Consider the following 13,379-nt stretch of genomic DNA (forward strand, 5'->3'; position numbering starts at 1 on the left):
TCTTTCAGTTTTTTAGTTTTATTTTTGTGGTGCTGGGGCCACAAAAATAAGTTCAAGGGCCTTGAACTTAGCCAGCAGGCACTCTACCATTGAGCTACATCCCTAGCCGCTATTTTTAGCTTTTTAAGGAATCTCGGTACTGTTTCCCATAGTGGCTGTACTAACTTACATTCCCTTCAACAGTGTGTAAGCGTTTTCCTTTCTGGTTGGATGCATGGCTCAAGTGGTAGAGCATCTGCCTAGCAAGCACAAAGCCCTGAGTTCAAACCCCAGTATCATACATACACACACACACAGAGTTCCCCTTTCTTATATCCTCACTGGCATTTGCTGGTTTTTGTTTTTTTGATTATAGCCCTAACTGGAATGAGATAATATATCATCGTGGTTTTGCTTTGCATTTCCCCTATGATTAGTGATACAGAGCATTTTTCGTAAACATCTTGACTATTTGTATGTCTTAAGAAGTATCTTCAGATCTTTAGCTTATTTTTGAATGAGATTATTTGGTTTTGGGTGTTCATCCTTTGTCAGATGAATAGTTTGCAATTATTTTCTCCTATTCTGTAGGCTGTCTTTTCACTGTTGATTGTTTCATTTACTGTACAGAAGCTTCTTAGTTTGACAGAGTTTCATTTTTCTATTTTTACTTTTTTTTGCCTGTGCCTTTGAGGTCCTGTACAAAAAAAGGTCACTGAGCATAGCTACAGACTCTGATCCTCCTTCCTCCTCTTGATCATATGGGCTGGACTTACTGTCTTTCTTCCAAACAATAGAATGTTAGAGTGGAGTGGCTCAAGTAGTAGAGTGCCTGACTAGCAAGTATGAGGCCTTGAGTTCAAACCCCAATACTGCCAAAAAAAAATGTGAGAGAGGAAAAGAGTAATGGGTGCATGTGTGGTGCTGGGAATGGGACTCAAGGCCTCCCGTGGCCTACCACTGAACTATAGCACCCATCCCCCACTGCAATAGTAATTTTTTTATAGTGTAGAAACTGGCAGGCAGACATCACCTTAACCAAGAGATCAAAGCTAACATTACCAATAATGAGTCATGTTGATACCATGATGTGATAAGGCTACCTCACCCCTGTGGTAGTCTTCCCCCAAATCCATAACACCAGTCTAGTCAAGACAAAGCATCACTGAATCCAAATGAACAGACATTCCAGAAAATATGTGACCAGTAAGTACTCTTTAAAACTGTCAAGATCCTTAGCCAGGCATGGTGGCACATACCTATAATTCTAGCACTCAGGAGGCAGGCAGGAAGATTGCAAGTTCAAAGCTAGGTGGGCTACATTGTTCCAAGACAACCTAGGTTACCTGTCCAGATCATGTCTCAAAACAAAACAAACAAACCCAAATCAAAACAACCTGTCAAGTTGTTTTCAGAACAACTTGAAAGACAAGGAAAAACTAAAAAAAATGATAGATTGGAGGAGACAAGGAGGTATACCACTTTAATGTGGTATCCTGGAATGGGTCTTAGGACAAAAACTGGCCAATCATTATACATTCTGTAATTACATTAATATTATACCAATGTTAGCTTGTGAGGCAGGAAGATCATGAGTTGAGGCCAGCCTGGGCTACACAGACCCTGTCTCAAAAGAATAAAGTTTTTAAAAAAAATTAAAGCTTTATACATAAATGGATGGAGCTTCCCAAAGTGATTTCCCCAGGACAATTGTTGAAGTAAAGTAACCTATTTGTGCTGGGTACAGTGGCCTGCAATCCTAGCTACCTGGGAAGCTGAGATCAGGAGGATCATGGTTTGAGGCCAGCCCAGGCAACTAGTTCACAAGACTCCCATCTCCAAAATAAGCAGAGCAAAATGAGCTGGAAGTATGCTTAAGGTAGTAGAGCACCTGCTTTGCAAACGCAAAGCTCTGTGTTCAAACTCAAGTCCCATAAATAAGTAAATAAAAATAACCTACTTGTATCACCTCTTGAGCAGGAAAAAGCTGTAAAGACCCCTAAGAACTGAGGGTTTTCTCTCATTTACAGAGACATATGTGAGCTGGGTTCTTTTTTTTTTTTTTTTAACTTCTTTTATTCATATGTGCATACAATGCTTGGGTCATTTCTCCCCCCTTATGAGCTGGGTTCTAATTGCTGATTGAGTCCTTAGCGCTCCAGAAACTTACCCAAGCTGTGTTGATTTATATATCTTGTAGCCCCTTCTTGTAGGAACAGAAGGCCTATTCCTGGAGTATTTGGGATGAATCTCTTACCCCCCACACAAAAGCTTGCCCAGGAGATGGAAAGGGATGGGCTGGTCCTTGACTACATAGCACACCTGTATAAACCAGGACTTAGCCTTGCAGAAGTTCCTGTGCATTGGTTTGGACAGACAAGACAGAATTAAAACTGGAGTTTTGGACCCAAGACCCAATCTCCTGAGATTCCATGTGCCAGATTCAGCCACTCACACCTAAATGCCAAAGAAAAAGGTTTGGGATATGCTTTGGGAAGAGGCAGAGTAAGCACTCAGCCCATTTTCAGCCATCTTCAGGGTATAGACATGAATTATAGGTTTAAGTAGACAAAAGAATTGGGGACAAAAGGTATGCATAGCTAAACAGTTCAGTCACAGGTGTGGTCTGGTTGAGCATTATCTCAGTCTGAGGGTTGTGAGAAGGGTACACTGAAAAAGATGTTATCACTGTCATCACCTGAGGGGAGCAATCTGGTTCCCATGAGATGATTACTCCTGCTTCAGGGTACAGCCTTGTCATTATAGGTAATGGTCCTCATTTGGAGGGGTGGTCTGTCCTGCAAGTCTCTGCTGTTCCTTAAAGTTTCAATTCCTTGTCATAAAGATGTTACCAGTTTTGTCCTTTCTGGAATCCAAGGTGATTGCAAAGGGAATGGCTTAGAGCAAAGACAGATACAAAGTGGAGGCAGGGATGCCAAGCTTCTCCTGTTTTTAGTTCATTTGTGGACCTGAGTAAGAAGTCCATGCTTTTCAGCAAAAGTAGCGTGAGCATCTCTTACAGAATCACTCCCATGTCCCCTAACTCAGCCCAAAAGTAGCAAAGGGAGTTGCTAGACCAGAGTAGCCAAGTCTTCAATGACCATAATCCCACATGGGTCTATAACAATACACAGAACAGCTGATGTAAGGCTGCCCAGGACCAAAGGGAAGGCTCAAGTGGATAGAAAGCATCAGGCACCAGCTGCCCCTCTCCTAACCTCTGCATCCCTATCCCTAAAACATGAAGACACAAACTCATGGAACAAAGAGAAGCACCTCAAGTTAACATTGCATATACCTCCTACAACAGAGATTCAAAAGACAAATGATGTCGGGTTATAAAAATAAATTTTCCTTTCCCCCTTGAGTCATAGACCAAAATTCACATCTAAGCTGGGCTTAGTGGTACATGCCTGTAATTCCAGCACTTGGGAGGCAGAAGCAGGTGGATCTCCATTTCCAGGTCAGCCTGGGATTACATAGTGAGACCCTGTATCAACCAAAACCAAACCTCAGTGCCACCACCCTCACCCTCCCAACAAAAAAGCCCACCCAAAAGCAAGCCAGGTGCAGGTGGTTCACCCCTGTAATCCTATCTTGGGAGGTTGAAATCCAGAGGATTGCAGTTTGAAGCCAGTCTGGGCAAATAGTTTGTGAGATCCTATCTTGAAGATACCAAACACCTACAAAAAAAGAGCTGGTGGAGTGGCTTAAGTGGTAGAGGACCTGCCAAGCAAATAGTTCTTAAGACCCCATGTTCAAAATAACCAAACCAAAATGGATTGGAGGTGTGGCTCAAGCAAGAGTGCCTGCTTTGTGAGTACCTGCTTTGCAAGTTCAAAGCTCTTAATTCAAACCCCAGGCCCACCAAAAAAAAAAAAACCCCAAAAAACAAAATGTTATCATCTGTTACACCATGAAGTGTTAGCCTTCAGAAGTATTATAGTTGGTCAGGTGCCAGTGGCTCATGCGTTTAATCCTTGCTACTCGGGAGGTAGAGAGCAAAAGGATTGCAGTTTGAAGCCAGCCTGGGCAAATAATTTGTGAGATCCTATCTTGAAGATACCAAACACACACAAAAAAGGAGCTGGTGGAGTGGCTTAAGTGGTAGAGTGCCTGCCAAACTACTGTTGAGGCCGTAAGTTCAAAATCCAGTATGGCAAAAAAAAAGAAATACTGCAGTTGTATTTTATTATTTTCTGTCACTACTGTGGTTTGAACTCTGGGCTTGCATGCTTGCTAGGCAGGCGCTCTACTGCTTGAGTTACATCCAGCGCTATAGTTGTATTTTAAATTGTTGAGTCTTAGAGGCCAGAGGATCTTCATTACCCAAGGGAAAGAACTTGCATGGTTAAAGGTTTTTGGATCTTCTCCTACAAAACAGCAATGGGTCAGGAATCTAGACTCCTGGGACTCCCCCAATCCTGGCCCATGTCCCCTTGTTTCTATCACCTGCAAAGCAAAACAAAGCACTCTGCTCCTTGTAATTGTGAGAAAGATGAAGCTATTAGGTAGCAGTTCATGCCAATGGAGCATTCATTCCATTTCTGACTGAGCTCTTGGTCCTTACTTCTAGTGTTTATAAGCTGAGTCTGCTAAATACTCCTAATCACTTCTGGTAACCAGATGTCTAAGTCCTAATAAACACAGCAAAATGAATTTTGCTCTTCCTTTGATTAGAAAAGGTAAGCTCATGCAAGACCCTGAATTCAATCTCCTCCCCTCAGAAAAGAAAAGGTAGGTTCCATATGGGTAGAGATTTTTGTCTGTTTTGTTCAACCATGTATCTCAGGCTCCTAGAACAGTGCCTGGTGCTCACAGAGAAGGCTTCAATAAGCATTCAATGAATGAAACGGTGTTCATCTCCTGTGAATGAAGCTTGCCCCCTTTAAAGCCAAAAATACTATCAACTCTGCTGAGGAAAACCCCTCATCCTGCAGGGGGTCCTCTGGAGTCTGAGGCATTTGGAAACAATTTACCTTTGCCTACCCAAGGACACGAGGACACTTGAATGGCTGGTTCTGCACTCTGGCCCTGAAGAGTGGAAGTAGGCTTGGTATGATCTCTGGCCTAGTCATCCTGAAATCACATAACTTAGCAGTTCTCAAAACATGGTCCCTCATCTAGCAACATCAGTGTCACCTGGGAACTTAATAGAAATGCAAATTCTCAGGCCCTACCTCAGACCTACCAAACCAGAACCTCTTGGGGATGGGGCGAGGCCCAGCAATATGTTTCATAAATCCTACATGTCATTCTGATGCACACCAAAGTTTGAGAACTGCCGATGTGGCAGGATAAGGGGCAGGAGGATGAACTAGATGGGACACAATTGTTGGCAGCTCAGGGGCCATTTCCAGTGCCAATATGCATCTAAGCAAGGAGTTCCTTGGGGCTAGTGATGACAGCTGTTTATAATCTATGAGTAAGGCCACTGTGAGTTTCCTTAGAGCCCCTAAAGAGTGTTGGAAGCCATAAAGGGGCACAAGGAAAGAGTGATTCACTTTTCCCCTGGTTCTAGTCATATCGAGCTCTGATGTGGATATAGAAGATGGTTGTGTGAGAACTGCAGAGAACGAGGCTTAGTGATTGCCATGGTTTAGATCTGAGATTTCCTCCAAAGGGCCATATATGTTAAAGTCTCTGTCCCTAGCCCATGGCACTATAGGGAGGTGGTGAGACATTTAAGAGGTGGGGCCTAGTGCAAGGTCTTTCAAGGGTATGCCATTGACCCAGCCCCTTCCTCTTCCTTTCTTTTACTTCCTGGCCAAGCAATCGTGGACTGAAGCCTCTAAAACTGGCCTCAGGTTGAAAGCCAAAATCAACCTTTCCTCTTTATAAGTTGATTCTCTCTGGTATTTGTTACAGTAATTGGAAAATGACTGACACAGTGCTGGAGCTCAGAGTGTAAAGGAAGCTGTATAGTACAAGAAACCCAAATATCTGGGAAAGGCCATGACGACAGCTGTTAACAGAGATCTGAAGTAGAGAAAATCTAAGAATGAGCTTGCTTCTGTGAAGGGCAGATGGACTCTTGGGGAAAAAAACACATCATGACCTCTTTTCCTTCACAAAAAGGCTCTGACTGCACTATAAACTTTAATATAGTTACTGACTTGGATTTAAGCTTTTGTGATTCAGGTCCAAGAGCCAGAGCTCTCTCTTACTCACCCACACTGGATACAAATGTCCATCCGGTAATTAGAGCAGCAGTGCCAGTCCACATGCCAGCTATGTGAGAGCTACATATAGCAAGCCAGCTGTCTAGCAGGTCAGAATTAACAGCTCTCCCTTGGGCTGAAAATGTCCTACTTGGGATGGACCATACTCAACCCTGGAGAAGCTTTTAGAAAGCTGTCAAGATCAAGGTAAGGAAAGAATAGCTAGCATCTCCAAGACAGAAAAGAGGTAGTAAGTGAAGGCTTTGGTTGTTGGTGGTTAACAGGAGATGATTGCATGGTATTTCCAATTATATACTGAATGGTGGTGCCATCTTGTTCTTCTGTGGCTTGAAGAGGTGGAGGGTGACCCACGTGATACACACTCAAGACAACCACTCAAAAATCTCTTTTGCCCCTGGGCACTGGTATTGCAAAAAAGGCTGATCTAACTTAGATGCCAGTTATGTAGGAAAGGGGAAAGTCATGTTACTTTCTCCCCAAATCAAATGGGCACCACTAAATACTCTGTTAGTGTGAGTAAGAGCGTGACAAATTTCATCATGCATGAAGAATATCTGGATGCTGTAGTTAATAATGGTGTGTTGGGAACTGGGGATATAGCTCAGTGGTAAAGTGTTTACCTGTGTATTACAAGGCCCTGAGTTAGATCTCCAACATCATAAAACAAGCAAAAGTCTACATTTCAAAACTGCTGAGAAAAAATTTCAAATGTTCTTATAACAGGTACTTAGAAACTGCTTTAGCTGAAAAGCACTGACTCCTCTCTTGGGTCCAAGTTAGTAAAAGTAGGATAAAAGCCTGGCATCCCTGTCTTCATTTTGCATCTGTCTCCTTTTGGATTCCAGCATGACAGGGTTGATGGATAAACATCCTGTGACAAGAGTTGATTCTACCCCCCTGGCCCCACCTGACCAGTTTGACCAACTAATCATGCATGCTTCTTTGCCATATACACATAGACAGATAGGTATGCACACACACACACACACAGAGGCAGTGGAGGGGTTTGAACTCAGGGCCTTGCACTTGCTGGCAGGCCCCTCCTTATATAATCTTGAACCTCATGTCAATACCCTGAAGATGAACTGAACCCCTTTATCTGTTCTTCCCACGGAATGTGTTAAATAAATCTTTCTCTGCCCTTCAGCATTATTCATTTCTTTAATTGGTGCATTGGGACTAGTGGAGGAACTCAGTCTGTTGGGATTCCCAGCGGTGGAGCTTTTGTCCTAAAACTCCAGTAACATTTTCATCACAAAAAATGATAAGCATGGCTAGGTGCTGGTGGCTCACGTCTATCTATAATCCTAGGTACTCAGGAGGCAGAGATCAGCAGGATGGTGGTTCAAAGCTAGCACAGATAAATAGTTCGCAAGACCCTATCTCAAAAACACCCAACACAAAAACAGGGCTGGTGAAATAGCTCAAGTTGTAGAGCACCTGCCTAGTGAGCGTGAAACCCTGAGTTCAATAACCCCCCCCAAAAGATAAGCATTTGAGGTGCTGCATGTTAGTTTGATTTAATCATTCCACATTGTATATATAACATCACATTGTATCTCCTAATTGTATATGGTTTATTGATTTATAATAAAAATTTTAAATTAAAGAAACTAAGAGTATGTGGGTGTCTATGCCACTATGTAGCACATCTGAGCTTTCCAGTGTGCTGATGTCCCTTGTTGAAGCTCAGAGGCTCACCTAAGAAGCAAGAAACGCATTTGCACAGGGGTGTCCTGGTTGGTTCTTAAAGGGCTCAGAAGACAAAACTGTCCCAAGAGCTAGGGCTTACCTGAGTGATAACTACATTTATACTCCTGGTTCCAGTACAAAGCTGAACCTATACTAGATAGACCAAGGAAGAAGTTTTTCACTGCACAGTGTCCTGACTCATTTTAGTAAGTAGTTTTTCTTCTCTCATATTAGCACAGAGTGACTAGGGAAAGGTTTAAACACTCCAGTTGCAAAGAGCCACGTGAGAGTAAATTTTGCTCCTAGTTGGAGTTCCTTGGTAGAAAGAGCCAGCTGGCTATTTCTGGCCTGAGTGGTGAGTTGAGGATCAGACACAGTTGTAACAAGTTTGTCCCAACCCAAGTCTGGGCAATATGGCAACATGCTACCCCTGATTCTGCCCACATCCCAATCTGGTCAGTCAGGAAAACTTCTTCCTTATACTCCTTTCAGAGGATGAGGGTCCAATTGCATATCAAAAGAGAATGTGGCTGGGTGCCAGTGGCTCACACCTGTAATCCTAGCTATTCAGAAGGCAGAGAGGTCAAGAGGATGGCAGTTCTTCAAAGCCAGCCCTGGCAAACAGTTCGTGAGACCCTATCTCGAACAAAACCCATCACAAAAAATGGTTGTTGTAGGTCCTGAATTCAAAGCCCAGTACCAGACACAGAGACAGAGAGAGAGAGAGAGAGAGAGAAAGAATGTTGAGCAGTGCGCTTAGGTCTTAAATACACATGGCATCTTCCATTTTTCTTCACCTAAAGGAATCAGAAGGAAATAAACAGATCTGAGGTATGCTGCCTTCCTTGCTTTAACAAACTCCTCCAGCAGGGGGTAGCACCACGTAGAGCATGGTAGCTGGAAACAAAACTATTCCTCCTCAGAACCTCAGGGATAAGAAGGATGCCTCAGTTGGGCTCCTGTAGCTCACCTCTGTAATCCTAGCTACTCAGGAGGCAAGGATCAGGAGGACTGTGGTTCAGAGACAGCCCAGGGAAATAGTTCACAAGACCCTATCTTGAAAAAGCCCATCACAGTGGGAGAGGGGAGGGGGATGAAGGAGATGAAAGTGAGGGAATATGGATGATATACATACATGAAATAGAACAATGAAACCTCTTGTAATTAAATGGGATGGGGAGAGGGTTGAGGAGGAGGAGATGGTGGGGGAATCTAAACAATGTACAATATAAGGAATTGACACAATGAATCCCCCTGTACAATGAATTTATCTTAATGAAAGAAAGGAAAAAAAAAGGAAGGAAGGAAGAAATAAGAGAAGAGAAAAGAAAAGAAAAAAGGGTTGATGGAGTGGCTTAAGGTTTAGGTCCTGAGCTCCAAATTCCAGTACTGCGGAGGGGAGGGGGGGAGCCTCAAAAGTTCATGGCTTTTTATGCTGTAGACTTAGCTGTGGCCCACGGGCCTCCTCTTCTCTCCCTGCAGGACACTACCAGTCATACTCCTTGGAATGTGTGAAATTCAAGAAAAACCTAATCTTTAGTTAACCTACAGGAGGAATTTACCTTCTCATGCTCTTACAACCTCCTGCAGATAGATGGCAGGACTTTCTTTGTTCTAATAATTCCAGAAACAGCACTGGGGTGCTGGCTGTTCCACACAGGACTGTCCCACAGCAAAGGGGCACGAGTCCTCTCCTTAGAGAGGCAGAGAAGCTTGGCATGCTCAGTTCTGCACCTTATTTTCAGGAGGCCAGGCTTGCAATTTCATGATGAGAACAAGTGCACAAAACAGGAACCACACATGACATCAACCCACTGGAGGCTCAGCTCCTTGAAGGCAGGCTTTTCTGTACACTCACCCAAGTGCAGTAGGTACCCAATAGTAGCCAGTCAATCTTCTATTCCTTTACTCCCCTCAACTAAAACCCCCTACCACCAACGTCTGAATAACTTCCTGGCTCTAGATCCCTCTTGCTCCTGGTTTACCTTAACACCAATAGATCACTGCTTTGTTTTAATGATCACCTCCAACAGACACCCTAATTGCCAATAGTTCAGAATCTAAATACCTCAGGCTTCAGTGCCACCAAGTAGCATAAAGTTCAAGGGCTTTGGAGTTGGAATTTTTATTTTGACACTCACTAGCCACAGCCTTGTATAAAACAAGAAAATACAAACACCTCAAGTTCTGGGGGTTACAAATAAGACTGTAGTGAAGCTGCAGGCATACAAGACATTCCAGCTTTCTGTTCTAACAGTCAAATCCCATGCTACCTAAATTTACCATGCTTCCCAACACATCCCAATGACTTTACACCAGGTTCATTCCAGACACCCCTGCTCATGCGGTCCTCTCCTGACTCCACCTGCCGCACTTATGTTTATTTAACCATACTTTCTTGGATTATTTTTTCCTCAGGCATGTCTTGTTTTTTCTTTTTAAGAATCTAATTTAAATAATTTTATTTTACTTATTTTTATTTTTCCTGTTATTCATATGTGCATACAATGTTTGGGTCATTTCACCCCCCTTCCTCCATCCCCTCGCTACCAGGCAGAAACTATTTTGCCCTTATCTCTAATTTTGTTGAAGAGAGAGTATAAGCAATAATAGGAAGGAACAAGAGTTTTTGCTAGTTGAGATAAGGATAGCTATACAGGGAGTTGACGTGCATTGCTTTCCTGTACATGTGTGTTACCTTCTAAATTAATTCTTCTCAAACTAACCTTTTCTCTAGTTCCTGGTCCCCTTCTCCTAGTGGCATCTGTCGCTTTAAAGTATCTGCATTAGTTTCTCTGCATTGAGGGCAAAAAATGCCATCTAGTTTTTTGGGTGTCTTACCTATCCTCATACCTCCCTTGTGTGCTCTCGCTTTATCACGTGATCAAAGTCCAAGCCCCTTGTTGTGTTTGCCCTTGATCTAATGTCCGCGTATGAGGGAGAACATATGATTTTTGGTCTTTTGGGCTAGGCTAACCTCACTCAGAATGATGTTCTCCAGTTCCATTTACTTGCAAATGATAAGATTTCATTCTTCTTCATGGCTGCATAAAATTCCATTGTGTATAAATACCACATTTTCTTAATATATTCATCAGTAGTGGGGCATCTTGGCTTGTTTCCATAACTTTGCTATTGTGAATAGTGCTGCAATAAACATGGGTATGCAAGTGCCTCTGGAGTAACCTGTGTCACGTTCTTTTGGGTATATCCCCAAGAGTGGTATTGCTGGATCATATGGTAGATCTATAAGAACCCTCCAAATTTTTTTCCAGAGTGGTTGTACTAGTTTACATTCCCACCAGCAGTGTAAGAGGGTTCCTTCCCCCCCCCCATCCTCGCCAACACCTGTTAGTGGTGTTGCTAATGATGGCTATTCTAACAGGGGTGAGGTGGAATCTTAGTGTGGTTTTAATTTGCATTTCCTTTATTGCTAGAGATGGTGAGCAATTTTTCATGTGTTTTTTTGGCCATTTGAATTTCTTCTTTTGAGAAAGTTCTGTTTGGTTCACTTGCTCATTTCTTTATTGGTGCATTAATTTTGGGAGAATTTAGTTTTTTGAGTTCCCTATATATGCTGGTTATCAGTCCTTTGTCTGATGTGTAGCTGGCAAATATTTTCTCCCACTCTGTGGGTGGTCTCTTCAGTTTAGAGACCATTTCTTTTGTTGAGCAGAAGCTTTTTAGTTTTATGAAGTCCCATTTATCTATGCTATCTCTGAGTTGCTGAGCTGCTGGGGTTCCATTGAGAAAGTCCTTGCCTATACCTATTAGTTCCAAAGTATTTTCTACTCTTTCCTGTACCAACTTTAGAGTTTGTGGTCTGATATTAAGATCCTTGATCCATTTTGAGTTAATATTGGTATAGGATGATAAAACATGGATCTAGTTTCAGTTTTTTGCAGATTGCTAACCAGTTTTTCCAGCAGCTTTTGTTGAAGAGGCTGTCTTTTCTCCATCATATATATTTAGTGCCTTTGTCAAAGGTAAGTTGGTTATAGTTGTGTGGCTTCATATCTGGTTCCTCTATTCTGTTCCACTGGTCTTCATGTCTGTTTTTGTGGCAGTACCATGCTTCTTTTATTGTTATTGCTTTGTAATATAGTTTGAAGTCGGGTATTGTGATACCTCCAGTATTCTTTTGACTGAGTATTGCCTTGGCTATTCGTGGCCTCTTGTGTTTCCATATAAATTTAACAATAGATTTTTCAATCTCTTTGATGAATGTCATTGGGATTTTGATGGGAATTGCATTAAACATGTAGATTACTTTTGGGAGTATAGACATTTTTACTATGTTGATTCTACCAATCCATGAGCCCCAGATCTCTCCACTCTCTATAGTCTTCCTCAATCTCTTTCTTCCGAAGTTTATAGTTTTCCTTGTAGAGGTCATTCACATCCTTTGTTAAGTTTACACCTAGGTGTATGATTTTTTTTGAGGCTATTGTAAATGGAATTGTTTTCATATATTCTTTCTCAGTTTGTTCATTATTAGTGTATAGAAATGCTTATGACTTTTCTATGTTGATTTTATATCCTGCTACCTTGCTATTGGATTTTTTTCCTCAGGCGTGTCTTTTTTTTTTAATTATTCATTTATTCACATGTGCATAATTGTTTGGGTCTTTAAATTCTCTTGTATTACCTCAACGTAGAACACCACAAGGGGCACAGATAAGACCTTAGTAAATGCTTACTAAATCCAAGTAAACCTAGATTCAGCTGTCAAAGGCTTACTGGGTGAGTGGCTCAAGTGGGAGGGCGCCTGCCTAGCAAGGCTCAGGATTCAAATCCCAGTACTGCTGAGAGAGAAAAAAAGATGGCTTGCTGAGTCTCACCCATCCTGATAAACTGGTTTTACAGTGGAAGGACTGTGACACTTCTTGATTGGCTATGTCCTTGGGCCTTTTCTTTGGCTTACTTGGATGTCACATTGAAGGTGTCTGGAGAAAAGTAGCATCAGCTGGGACCAATCTGGCTACCTAAGAGTTGGAGAGATGCTGGGCCACCAGCACCTTGGCTCCCTACACCCTACTTATATTCACTGTAAACATTCCCCAAGGCTTCCCCTTGCCATTCACTCTGCACAATTCCTGAATCAGCATTTCCTCTCTGATCTCTTTTCTTGGTCACTCAGATCTGGCCATTCCTGACCTAGAAGGCCCTTAACTAAAATCCTTAATCCTAACAAGTCCACCTCCTCCGTGAAGGCTTCTCATGTTCCTTTCCCCTTTAATATTGACCTCCACTCACTGGATAACCGTGAGTATTGCTTGATGTTTTTGGGTGACCCTTTACTATTCAGAGTACCTTTTGCCTCCCCATCAGGGAGATCACACACTATAACTTAAAACTTCTTTGCATCCCCTGGTCCATAGCATGTGGCATCTGTCCAACCACTACCAATGGTTCTTCATGTGCAAAAACAGTGGTTTTACTAACTCCAAAGTCAGGGTAGGCTGGTCCAACTCCCAGTCTTCTAGAGCATTCGTAAGTTTTTTTCGGTGAGACTAGGGTTTGAAC

Source organism: Castor canadensis, chromosome 14 (genome assembly GCF_047511655.1).
Source record: "Castor canadensis chromosome 14, mCasCan1.hap1v2, whole genome shotgun sequence".
Classification (NCBI taxonomy): Eukaryota; Metazoa; Chordata; class Mammalia; order Rodentia; family Castoridae; genus Castor; species Castor canadensis.